This window comes from Lepus europaeus, chromosome 17 (assembly GCF_033115175.1).
Source record: "Lepus europaeus isolate LE1 chromosome 17, mLepTim1.pri, whole genome shotgun sequence".
Classification (NCBI taxonomy): Eukaryota; Metazoa; Chordata; class Mammalia; order Lagomorpha; family Leporidae; genus Lepus; species Lepus europaeus.
Genome location: NC_084843.1, coordinates 84,340,623 through 84,354,651, shown reverse-complemented (window position 1 = coordinate 84,354,651; position 14,029 = coordinate 84,340,623). Strand labels below are relative to the sequence as shown.

General features: G+C 41.1%; 1 protein-coding gene across 1 annotated transcript in view; it reads left to right on the top strand.

Moving 5' to 3' along the window:
- Positions 1–14,029, top strand: part of LOC133776376 (zinc finger protein 84-like) — a 54,460-nt gene that overhangs the window by 19,695 nt on the left and 20,736 nt on the right. The window contains exon 2 of the mRNA XM_062215293.1: positions 1,785–1,836. The gene's annotated coding sequence lies outside the window, so the exon portion shown is untranslated. The remainder of the gene's footprint in view (positions 1–1,784; positions 1,837–14,029) is intronic.

Here is a 14,029-nt window from a genome sequence, read left to right as displayed (position 1 = left end):
CTTCTTCTTTTAATAGAGTTCCATTTTGTCTACTCCATTAAAATATCAAGGATAAGTGTTTGCTAACTTTTCTTTTGATAATTTCCCTAGAACTTAAAATATACATTTACAACTCAAACTGACTTTCAATTAGCAGTACACTATAGGGCACTAACACTATTATAGTTCTATAGTTTCTTTTAAGAACTTTTACTTTTTTATTTGAAATAGTTGCAGAGAGAGAGAATCTCCCAACTGTTTGTTCACTCCCCAGATGGCTACAATAGTTAAGGCTGGGATAGGCTGGATTCAGGAGTCAGGAGCTTCTTCTGAGTCTCCCTTGGGAATGGTAGGAGCCCAAACAATTGGGCCATTTTTGTTGTTTTTCTTAGGCTATTATCAGGGATCTGGATTGGAAGTGGAGGAGTCTGGCACAAATCAGCACCCATATGGGATGCTGCCATTGCATATGGTGGCTACACTACTACATGCTGCTTGCCCTGCTCTAATTTCTTTCAGCTATTGGAAGCTACAACTATCCAGTTCATTTTTTTATATTATTGCTTTAATTAAATATTTATCCATTAAATGAGGTAGAAATAAGTTAAATATTTTATTATACTTTTTTTTTGAGAAGGAATTTCATTTGTTCTTGCTAAAGATAACATTTTGGGGAAGGAAGCAAAAAAGTATTTGTTAGAGGGGCTGGAGCCATGGCACAGTAGGCTAATCCTCCACCTGCAGTGCTGGCATCCCATATGGGTGCTGGTTCTAGTCCTGGCTGTTACTCTTCCAATTCAACTCTCTTCTGTGGCCTGGGAGGGCAGTGGAGGATGGCCCAAGTCATTGGGCCTCTGCACCCATGTGGGAGACCAGGCAAAAAGCACCTGGCTCCTGGCTTCGGATCAGCACAGCTCTGGCCATTGTGACCACCTGGGGAGTGAACCAGTGGACAGAGGACCTTTCTCTCTGTCTTTCCTTCTCACTGGCTGTAACTCTATCTCTCAAATAAATAAAAATCTTTAAAAAAATTATTTATTAGAATCAAGGCCCTCCAGCCAGAGAGGCATGGAGTGGTGCTTCCAAGAGAGGAAAACCCAAAGGGGACTGGTGGCACTTGGCTTTAACTACAATTTTGAAGAAAAAAAAAGGAAGAAAATAAGGCAATCAGATTGGCATGTTACCAGGTGGAGACAAAAGCCATCAAAAGACCTCATTTACAATTCTCCATCCTGCCTGGCCTGCTAAGGGTGGGAGCTCAGGAGGAGTTGCTTTGCTATTCTCATGGTAAATTTGGAGATTCCAAAAGAAGGAATTCCATTTGTTCTTGCTAAAGATAACATTTTGGGGAAGGAAGCAAATATTTTATACTCCCAATTCCTTCGATCATCAGTTTCACAGAGTATTTAAGGCTTAAAACCACAACATTAGCATATTTCCACTGTGTTACAATTTCATTGGGTAACCTAAAGGATTACAGGATAAAGGAAGAAGTTACATGCTGTACGTGCCTTGCGGTTTTTATTTTTAGCTTGAGCAAGCAAGGGCAGGGGTCGTCAAGCCGGGTATGTGGTGTGTGGTAACTTGTAGGGTTGTAACAGGATATAGGTTGGGTACATTTTCTGTTAACTTCAGCCTTTATAGTTCCTAAAAACGGTTACAACATTGCAAGCTCAGCCATCTTATGAAAGCAATCACATTTCTTGCAAAATTATTGCAAGCCCAGCCAATTTGTACAGAAGCAAAACAATATGCAGTTAGCTCAAGCAACTCCATCTTAAACTTAACCTGCCTAATTCTTTCAGTTGACCCTACTTGGCCATCCCCTCGACAGCAGTGGTTCCTTTGGAAGTTGGGGTAAGTGAAGGGCTTGGCTTTTCAGCTTAGAGTGACCAAGGCTTGTGGCTCTGACCTGGATTCCTTTGACTCCAGGGCAGGTCAGTTTCCAGTGACCCAACTCTTAGCTGCCAGGGCATTTCATAAGCTGACTTCTGCTGAAGCCTGGCTTTCCACTTCAAAAACCAATGCAGTGGTCTGGCCTGTTGGGTCTCCTTGATGGCAGATTGCTGTGTAAAGCAGCCATTAATTGGCCTGCCACCTACATTTACATTGCTTCTGCAGCCCAGATTCCTCTTTCTCCTGATTTTTGTTAATGCAGAGGAAACATATTAGCCCAAAGGAAACCTTTAAGAGAATGCAAGTCAAGGGGGTGTGTCACAAGCCCTACTGTCATGCAGCTCGACAGTAGCAAGTACAACATATGACTTGTCAGTCACAGGGAAGAAAGGAACACCAGGACACAAGACTGCCTTTCCAATGAAAGATTTTTATTGCTCACACACCAGGGACACACCAGGGATTTATCACACTACTCATCTGCTTATTTATCAGGGCTAAAACATTATCAATATCAATCTATATGCCTAATAATGCTAACATACCTAATACACTCAACTCTATTCATAGCAATATATTATGCTTACTCTATATCTAACAATGTGCTTAATAACCTATGTCTAACAGTCTATAACTCTATACTTAGCAGTCTATAGCTTAATGATCTATGTTCTAACTTAACCACTATACCTACTATAACAACACAATCTTAACACACAGTCCTAATCATACTAATAGCAATAACTAACAATCCATAATCAGTAATCAACAATCAATAATCAAACATCAATATCACACTTAATGTTTCTACATTGATCACGAGTGAATACATCATTGACATGACATTACAACATGTGCTTGGTGCATGTCTAGGTTCGTATCACTGTCACGAACGTGTTTCTCCTATGGGGAGTGTACAATGTCCAGAGTTCAATGTCCCAGCAGGGACGGATCTCAGATCAGTCACTTACAGGCAGTAGGCTTGGAGTTCTTGGGCGAATGGTGAAGTGCTAGGTGATGGGAAGGCAATAAGGTGGTAAGGTGATGCAACGATTTGGGTGGCATGCCGACAACTCTGCTAATCAGGCACAGCAGCGAGGTGGTGAGATGGTGAAGTGGTGGCCCTGCTGGTCAGGCCCAGTGACAAGGTGGCAATGCAGCAGCTCTGCTGTCCTCTTGATCCCGTCATCACCTTGTGCTGCATAGCAAGAGAGCTAGCAGGCTGGGTCTTCAGCTCCAAGTACAAGGAGATCCAGAGGTTCACACATACACATAGACAGTGGGGTATTACAGCTCAGGGACAGCTCTGCTGGTCAGCTTGTGCCACTACCTGCTCCATGCACAGTAGCAGGCTGCCTCTTCAGCTCCAGATGTGGGGAGATCCAGAGGTTCACACACACCAGGCCCTTTGTTTGGCAGCAAAGCTGCAGTGTTACAGCAGTGTACAGCTAGGTTTGATTACAGCTCAGGAACTAGACAAAAACAGGACAGCTCATGTGGCTAAGGCTGCTCAGGAAACTTCGGCTGGAACGGCTCAGGAACGGGTGCAGCTCCGGAAGCTGTGGCTCGGGAGGTCAGCTCTTTCTGCTCAGGTCAGCTCTCTTCAGTGGCAGCTCGGTGACAGCTCGTCTCAGCTCCGCTCTTTTTCTTCCACTCCCAGTGGTTTACATGCACCAGGCCATGATCCTTGAAAGGATGGAGAGCAGTGCAAGGGCTCCCCTTTTTGTCCTCATTTTCTAGCAGTCCTCCAGCTTGTTGGGTGGTCAAATAATCCAATCAATACTGTTCCCACCTTGCTTATGTTTGAACAGTCCAGTCAGTGTGGGTAGAAGGGTATTGTCCTTAGCACACTGTTATCTGACTGCCCAGAGATGTCTGTTTGGTATGATTAGGAGTGTCTCCCTAGCAGGTGGTAGGCCAAAATCAGCTCCTGGCTATTCATGAGTGACTCCATTCTACTTTCATTTTGTGGCTAGGGGTAACTTTTACTCAGTGTTTTACTGTGGAGTTTCCACAGTTCGCCCCCTTTTGCTAGTCAGGTAAGGGTGATCTGTGGCTTTATTTTGGGGACTTTCTGTGGGATTCTCCACAGGGTACTTCATCCCTCATCTTTGGTGGCCTAAACTAGAAATCTGTAGTTACAGGCAAGATCTGATAGTGGTATTCTTTGAGGTGGACAATGCCCATGAGGAAAGCTATGTAAAAAATGATGACTACCTTATTTATTAAATTTTAATTCACTAGTCAAACTCTCTCCCTTTGGTTAACAAAGAAAAAGGGAGGTTTTGCTGTTTACTCTGCTTAAATCATAATTTAAGCTTCTCATTTTGGTTATTACAGAAAAGTGTCAGCCATCCGTTTTATAAGGTCTAAAAATTGAATCGTACATTCTAGAGAGTTTTGCAGAATAGAATTAACTTCCTCTCTTTAAGAGGAATGTGGGAACAAGCTAGGCTTCCCAGATTGCTTACTGACAATAACAATATCAAATGAAAACTAGCAAACAATTTAAACTGTTAAATAACAACTTATGAAATCAATTACCTGAAGCTCCTATGCTTTCTATAAATTTTAAGACAATAATGTACATATGTGGAAACATTGCTTAAATATCTAACAAGTGTAACTTGTTTGACCAGCAAACCCAAGTGCAAACATGTCAACAAATTTGAAACATATGATACAAAAATTTAGGTCACACAAACCAAAAATGTATCTCTGATTAACTTAGTTTGGATTTGAGTGATTTTTTTTTTAAAGATTCTTTATTTATTTGAAATTCATTGTTACACAGAGGAGAGGCAGAGAGAGAGAGAGAGAGGGAAATCTTCCATCCAATGGTTCACTCCCCAGTTGGCCACAATAGCCAGAGCTGCGCTGATCTGAAGCCAGGAGCCAGGAGCTTCCTCTGGGTCTTCCATGCAGGTGCAGGGGTCCAAGGACTTGGGCCATCTTCTACTGCTTTCCCAGGCCATAGCAGAGAGCTGGATCAGAAGTGGAAATGGAGTGAACCCCAAATGGGATGCCGGTGCCTCAGGCCAGGGCGTTAACCCAATGCACCACAGTGCTGGCCCCAGATTTGAGTTATTTTATCTCTAAGCTAATTAAAACAGAACCCTTAGTACATTTCCCATGTAGACATACAGTATGTATACACATGAAACATAAACACATAATAGAATAAAGGAGTTTCAGTAACAGTTTTCTAAGATCGTTAGCTGATTTTTTTTTACTACCATCAACCAATTAGAATTACTTTCTGCTCTTAGCAATATGAATTAACCATACATTTTAAAGTTGGAGAACATTATTGGCTTTATCTGTTTACAGAACTGACCCAGAGTATTGAACACAATAGAGGTCCGGGAAAAAGAAATCCTTTGGAATCTGAAAGGACACATTTAAATTTTTTATTTATTTATTTTTTATTTGACAAAGTTAGACAGTGAGAGGAAGAGACAGAGAGAAAGGTCTTCCTTCTGTTTATTCACTCCTCAAATGGATACTACGGTTGGTGCTGCACCTATTGGAAGCAAAGAGCCAGGTGCTCCTCTCTGGTCTCCCATGCAGGTACAGGGGCCCAACCACCTGTGCCATCCTCCACTGCCCTCCCCAGCCACAGCAGAGCTGGATTGGAAGAGGACCAACCGGGACTAGAACCTAGTGCTTATATGGGATGCTGGTGCTGCAGGTGGAGGATTAACCAAGTAAGAAATGGCACACATTTAAACACAGAACAAACAATGTTTTAACTTTATGAGCAGAAAGTCTGATTCTTAAGGTTTGGAGAATACAAAACTGTGGATGCAGAGGCTTTAAATAGCCATGTTTACAATTATAAACTCATTAACCAACAAGAATAGGCACTTGCTTATTCCACACAGTGTTTTTGAAAGCACCTGTATGATTTTGTCATTTAACCCTTTTTCTTTAAGATATTTATCATGTCTGATAACAACACAAGATCATTAGAATTTTGGACATTTGTATCAGTGGCATTTTACATTATCATAACGAAATTTATCACCACTTAACATCTTGACAGTATCTTCAATATAATCCAAATAGCCATATTAGTGAAGACTCAAAATATTTGGTTGAAATAGGATCCCTTTACATCATGACATAATATGGACCAAACAAGATCCCTGATACAAAATGATTACTTGGGACGTACACCGTGGTGCAGTAGGTTAATCCTCTGTCTGTGGCGCTGGTATCCCACATGGGTGCCAGTTCTAGTCCCAGCTGCTCCTCTTCCAATCCAGCTCTCTGCTATAGCCTGGGAAAGCAGTGGAAGATGGCCCCTGCAGTCCTTGTGCCCTGTACCCACATGGGAGACCAGGAATAGGCACTTGGCTCCTGGATTCAGATCAATGCAGCTCTGGCCATTGTGGCCATTTGGGGAGTGAACCAGTGTGTCTCCCTGTGTCTCCCTCTCACTGTCTGTAACTCTACCTCTCAAATAAATAAATAAAATCTTTAAAAAAATGATTACTCAAAGGCTTGAAAATAAGCACATGTTTAAATAACCCAGTCTTTAATAAAAAAAAAAAGCTCAGCTGTTTTGTTTTTAAACAATTAGGACTTTTTTTTAAAGGTTTATTTATTTACTTGAAAGAGTTACACAGAGAGAAGAGAGGCAGGGAGAGAGAGACATAGAGGTCTTCCATCTGATGGCCCACTCCCCAGATGGCCACAATAGCCAGAGCTGTGCCAATCTGAAGCCAGGAGCCAGGAGCTTCCTCCTGGTCTCCCACTGGGTGCAGGGGCCCAAGGACTTGGGCCATCTTCCACTGCTTTCCTGGGCCACAGCAGAGAGCTAGACAGGAAGTGGAGTGGCTGGGTCTCAAACTGGCAACCACATGGGATGGTACTTCAGGCCAGGGCATTAACCCACTGTGCCACAGCACCGGCCCCAACAATTAGGATTTAACAGAGACATTAAGAGAATACAGTAGATAACTTTAACAAAACACAAAATCTGTCTTTGGGTCATCCCAAGAATCATAAATAAAACATATAATTTTTTTTAAAGATTTTATTTATTTATTTATTTGAGAGGTAGAGTTACAGACAGTGAGAGGGAGAGACAGAGAAAAAGGTCTTCCATCCGATGGTTTACTTCCCAAATGGCCACAACAGCCAGAGCTGCACCGATCTGAAGCCAGGAGACAGGAGCTTCTTCCAGGTCTCCCATGTGGGTGCAAGAGCTCACAGACTTGGGCCATCTTCTACTGCTTTCCCAGGCCATAACAGAGAGCTGGATGGGAAGAAGTGAAATGCCTGATGAACGACTACCCCCAAGAATCAGAGACCACCAGAGTCCAAGATTGAAGCAAAATTGCAGGGGTTGTTTATTGTGAGTTTGAACTCGGACCCTCCTCACCTTCCCAGTAACAGTGGTACGGCAAAGGAGAACCCCCAGCCCAGTTTACGCAAAGCTTATGTATTTCAGTACAAACAGGTGTATACGTAAGCACTTTCTTATTCCCTATTTGGCTTTTTCTATGAATTTAAGCATTTCATTGGTGCTTTTAAAAGTGAAAGCTGCTGTCTAAAAAAGAGGAAGTGAAGAAGTAACCTTAGACAATAAAAACTGTAATATGCACTTGTGGTCTCTGATCTTACATCTCCAGGAATTGTTTGCCATTTTTCAGTTCTGGGAATTTTGTCTGCAACCGGGGGACTTTTGGTCTGTAACCATCTGCAACCAGGGGACTTGTGAAACCAGGAGCAAGCAAATGCACAGAAGCTAAAACTGCATCGCAAAAAGGTGGGGCAAGTAAGCAAGCAGTGTTACAGAAGCCAAAACCGCAAGGGTGCTTGTTGTGAAGTGCTCTTTCATTCCCCCCTTTCACATGGAGTTTGGATGGACCCGATCTTGGGTCTTGGTAGACTTACAATTCCTGTTCCTCCATAAGTTGGTGTTGGGTTCGCAGTACTAGAAGTTGAGTGGAGTTAACTCTATTTTTAACAAATGCAGTGAGCTCTTTCAGCAGAACAGCTGGGACTGAAACCGGCACCTATATGGGATGCCAGCGCCACAAGCAGAGGATTAACCTACTGCACCACAGTGCCAGCCTCTAAAAAACACATTAACATGTGGAATTATCCCATAACTTGGAACAATTTTAACAGTCAGAACTAGGGAAGAGCCAATAGCTTACTGGAGCTAATTAGAAAACTGACAGAGTCACCAATTATGCAAAACTATTAAAAGGAGATGCTACAGTTTTTTTAAAAAATTTTTTTAACATTATTTTAGAATATTTACTAACATGAATTGCAAAAACCTTATTGCTTTAACAGAGGATCAGATTCTAATTCTATGTCAAAGAAAAATAGATTAACAGCTTTTGTATCCAAAAATTTCTTTCTTTCATAACCTTCTGTGACTTCCACACACCTTCCTCAACTTACTTGAAACGTGCTATCATTTCCATTCCAGTCTAGAGTAAACTAGCCATCAGGATAAGTAATTCTTACAAACCATGTCCTTTCTTTATTTAAAAAAAAAAAATTTTTTTTTTCTTAACCTTCCTTTCTATACTTGTAATGTTTTTTAACTGCTAACTTCCTTGGTTTACATTTTGAAATAACCTGTTAAAAATCTCCAAATTAGGGGAACATTTTTAAATAAGGTAACACATCAAATTTCCGCTTTAGTTACTTTAAGTGGTGTTGAACTATTTCATATGGACAATTTATGAAAATATATTTGTTAAACAAAACCAGAAAGTTTCCCAACAGTATATAAGTACCAAAGTTTACATTTAGACACATTTATCTCATTTGCTTTACCCGATTTACATTTAGCAATTACACTTAGATGACTGAAGATGTCATTGTACCTCATCTCCTTGGCTTTCCTCTGTACTTGTGATTACTCCTTTTCAGTTCATTTGGAGTGTGTCCTGCCTAAAATTAAATAGTGATATTGCTCAGATGTTTACCATTGCAGTGCTTGTCTTCACACTTTACCAATATGTGTAGTGCTGTGGTAATCTCATCTATTCCTCATAACTTTATACTTTGCATTATGTTAAAGAAATGTACATTCCTCCTGTACATAGATCTCATATATGCAACCGTGACCTTCACAGGTTCTGCAAAATCAACATGAGCAAAAGTAAAAGTAAAAGTCACTTCCCCTTTGGAAAACCTTATCTCAGAATATGTTACTGGCATTCAACCTCCTATAAAAGGCAAATATTTGGGAATCATCAATTATTCCCTTTTTGTCATTCACTTATATTCTATTCACTATTGATTCTATTCCTTAGCTATATTTCAAATGTCTTCATTCCACCAGCCAGTTGCCTGGCCCAGGCTTCCTTATATCTGCTGTCTCCTACAAATGGAATTGCAATAATTATCTAGCATAGCTCCCATTCTTGCTCTGAACTTCAATCCATTTCCCAAGAAAAAAAGTAAAACACAATAGCCGTCACTTTAGTTTACTTTCATACCTTCTCCTAAGGCACAGGAATCTTCCTCATCTCACTTCTGCCTACTTCTACAACTTCATCTTTGTCAGTGGCTCCTGACCCCAACTTCACTTTGATCATTTTGTACTTTGCTCAGTTCCTGGCCTATGTCTTGCCTTTAGCATACTACTTGGCATGTAGAAGCTCATGAAAAATGCCAGCCGCATAAATTAATTGATCATTGAATGGTAGTGATTCCTTGGAGTAACTTTAAAAAGAGACACAAGGAATAAAACAGACAAAACAAAAAGTATCCTCAGTATAAAGAAGGTGTACTATTTTTGCAAGCTATAGGAAAGAGATTAAATAGTAGTTTCACAGAAGGAAAGTAATGAGGTTGGAAAGTTTGTGGCCAGGCTAACTGGCACAGTTCAAGATCCTAACAAGCCCTTTAGAAAACGAGTAAGGTTTGCTTACATCCAGGTAGACTCTGCTCTCTGGAGGTGAACAGAATCCCCTAAACACACACTTGTTGCACAGACAAAAACCTGAGTCTTGCATTCACTCACAGGTATTGGAGTCTGATATTGTATTTTGATTTACTTTTACCTAATGGCTAATGACATTGAAATTATTCACATATATTTTAACCACTTACACTTTATCTAAGAAATGTATATTCAGATCCTTGCCCATTTTAACTTTTTTTAAAATTGTTTCTGAGTTTTTCTAGTACTATATAAGTTCTGGATATCAATCCCTGGTCATATTCAGATTTTCAGGTTTTTTTTTTTTTTTTTTTTTTTTTTTTTGCCATTCTGTTCATTGTGTCTTCACTCTGATGATTACTTTATTGTAAAGAAGTATCTTTGATATAATCAAATTTCTCTGTTTTTGTTTTCATTTGTTGTTTGTTGATTTCTATATGAAAGCCATTCTAGTTGGTATGAAGTGAGACTTCATTGTAGTTTTAATTTGCGTTTCCAGATGGCTAGTGATCTTGAGCAGTTTTTATGTGCCTGTTGGCCATTTGAATTTCCTCCCTTAAAAAAAGCCTATTTAGGCCGGCGCCGCGGCTCACTAGGCTAATCCTCCGCCTTGCGGCGCCGGGACACCGGGTTCTAGTCCCGGTCGGGGCACCGATCCTGTCCCGGTTGCCCCTCTTCCAGGCCAGCTCTCTGCTGTGGCCAGGGAGTGCAGTGGAGGATGGCCCAAGTCAGGTTGGGTCCTGCACCCCATGGGAGACCAGGAGAAGCACCTGGCTCCTGCCATCGGATCAGCGCGGTGCGCTGGCCGCAGCGCGCCTACCGCGGCGGCCATTGGAGGGTGAACCAACAGAAAAAGGAAGACCTTTCTCTCTGTCTCTCTCTCACTGTCCACTCTGCCTGTCAAAAAAAAAAAAAAAAAAGCCTATTTAGGTACTTTGCCCATTTCCTAAGCAGATTTTGAGTTTCTTGAGCTCTATATAGATTCTGTATATTAATCTTTTATCAGCTGCATAGTTTGAAAATATTTTCTTCTTCACTTGCTGAGTGTTTCTTTTGCACTACAGAAGCATCTTAGTGTGAAATAATGTGTTCAATTTTGGCTTTGATTGCCTGTCCTTGTTGGGTCTTTTCCAAGAAATCTTGGCCTATGCCCATGTCCTGCAGGGTTTTCTCAGTGTTCTGTAGTAATTTGATGGCATTGGGTTGTAGATTAAGGTCTTTGATTAATTTTGAGTGGATTTTGTGTAAGGTTCAATGTAGGAGTGTTGTTTCATATTTCTACATGTGTAGATCCAGTTTTCCCAGCACCATTTGTTGAAGAGGTTGTCCTTGCTCCAGGGATTGATTTTAGCTCCTTTATCAAAGATAGGTTGGTTGTAGATGCATGGATTGATTTCTGGAGTTTCTATTCTTTCCCATTCATCTATGCGTCTTTTTTTTTTTTTTTGCCAGTATCAGGCTATTTTGATTATAACTGCCCTGTAGTATGTCTTCAAATCAGATATTGTGATGACTCTGACTTTGTTTTTGTTGCATAAGATCACTTTAGCTATCTGGGTTCTCCTGTGTGTCCATATGGATTTCAGCATCATTTTTTCTAGATCTGGTAAGTATGTTGTTGGTATTTTGATTGAGATCACATTCAATCTGTAAATTGCTTCTTGCAGTATGGACATTTTGATGATAGTGATTCTTTTTTCTTTTTTAAATCCTTTTTTTTCTTTTCTTTTTTTTTAATTTTTATTTATTTATTTTTTGACAGGCAGAGTGGATAGTGAGAGAGAGAGACAGACAGGAAGGTCTTCCTTTTTGCCGTTGGTTCACCCTCCAATGGCCGCTACGGACGGCGCATCTCGCTGATCCGAAGCCAGGAGCCAGGTGCTTCTCCTGGTCTCCCATGCGGGTGCAGGGCCCAAGCACTTGAGCCATCCTCCACTGCCTTCCTGGGCCATAGCAGAGAGCTGGCCTGGAAGAGGGGCAACCGGGATAGAATCTGGCGCCCCAACCGGGACTAGAACCCGGTGTGCCGGCGCGCCGCAAGGCGGAGGATTAGCCTGTTAAGCCAGGACGCCGGCTGATGATATTGATTCTTAAATGCATGAACATAGATTTTTCCATATTCTGTGTCTTCTATTTCTTTCTTTAATGTGTTGTAACTTTCCTCAGTGATATCCTTGGTTAAATTTATTCCTAAAGCATTTAGCTTTTTGGGTAGATATGGGATTCATGCTTGAAGTTCTTTCTCAATATACATTGTCTATATACAAAGGTTGTTGATTTCATGTGTTAATTTTATTTTCTGCCACTTTACCAAATTCCTTTATGAGTTCCAATAGTCTGTTATATATATATATATATATATATATACATATATATATTTTTTTGACAGGCAGAGTGGATAGTGAGAGAGAGAGACAGAGAGGAAGGTCTTCCTTTTTGCCATTGGTTCACCCTCCAATGGCCGCTACGGACGGCGCATCTCGCTGATCCGAAGCCAGGAGCCAGGGGCTTCTCCTGGTCTCCCTTGCGGGTGCAGGGCCCAAGCACTTGAGCCATCCTCCACTGCCTTCCCGGGCCATAGCAGAGAGCTGGCCTGGAAGAGGGGCAACCGGGATAGAGTCCGGCGCCCCAACCGGGACTAGAACCCGGTGTGCCGGCGCCGCAAGGTGGAGGATTAGCCTGTTAAGCCACGGCGCCAGCCAAGTTCCAATAGTCTCTTAATGGATTCTTTTGGATACCCTATATATAGAATCATATCATCTGCAAATTGGGATAATTTGACATCTTCCTTCCCTTTTTCTTTTCCTTGCTGAATGACTCTGGTTATAACTTCCAGAAGTAAATTGAATAGTAATGGTAAGAGCAGGCATCCTTGTCTGGTTCCAGATCTTAGTGGGATTGCTTCCAACATTTCCCCACTCAAAAGATGCTGGCTATTGGTTTGTCTTAAATTGCATTGATGGTGTTGAGAAATGTTTCTTCTATACCCAGTTTTCTTCAGGCATTTATACTGAAAGGGTGCTGTATTTTATCAAATGTTTTCTCTGCATTTATTGAGATAAATATATGGTTTTTGTTCTTCGTGGTTTTGTTGTTGTTGTTTGTTTTTTTTTTTTTTTTTTTTTTGATTTGCAAATGTGGAACCATTCCTGCATGTCAGGGATAAATCCCACCTGGCCAGGTGAATGGTCTTTCTGATATGTTGTTGGATTTTATTGTCTAGTAATTGCTAATCAGGGTAATTGGTCTATAGTTCTCTTTATTGTATCTTTTTTTAGTTTAGTACTTAATGTGATGCTGGCTTTACAGAAAGAAATTGGAGGATTCTCTCTCTTTCAATTCTTTTAATAGCTTGAGAAGAATTGGAATTAGTTCTTTAGATGTCTGGTAAAATTTAGGAGTGAAGTTATCTGGTCCTGGGTTTTTTTTTTCCTTGGGCAGGTTTTTATTACTAATTCATTCTCTGTCTTCATTTTTTGTTTGTTTAGGTTTTTATGTGTCTTCATGGCTCAGTTTGATATACTTATGTGTCCAGTAATTTTGATTTCTTTTAGGTTTTCCATTTTGTTAGCCAAAATATCAGATGTTCACATTCTATATTGCAGTGGTAATCAGCGTTTTGGGTACTCTACTTCCAAACCAGTTTCCTGCTAATATCCTGGAGAAGCAGTGAATAATGGTTCAAATTCTTTAGTTTCTGTCACCTAAGGTGGGAGATCTGTCAACTAAGTGAAAGACTTTAGAGCCTAATCCAGCCACAGCTGTTGCAGACATTTACAGAGTAAACCATCATATGGAAGATCTCTCCCCTCCCCTCCCCTCCCCTCCCCTCCCCTCCCCTCCCCTCCCCTCCCCTCCCTTCCCTTCCCTTCCCTTCCCTTCTCTTCTCTTCTCTTCTCTTCTCTTCTCTTCTCTTCTCTTCTCTTCTCTTCTCTTCTCTTCTCTCTCCCTCTGTCTCTCTTTCTCTATCCATATGTGCCTCTTTCTTATTTACTTATTTATTTGAAAGTCAGAGTTACAGAGAGAGAGGGAGAGACAGAGAGAGATCTTCCATCAGTGAATTCACTCCAAGATTACTTTAATGGCCAGGGTGTTGCCAAGTTGAAGTAAGGAGCTTCTTCTGGGTCTCCTATGTGGGTGTCAGGAGTCCAAGTACTTGGACTATCTTCTACTGCTTTTCTCAGACCATTAACAGGGAGCTGCTCAGAAGTCAAATAGCTGGGATTTGAACTGGCA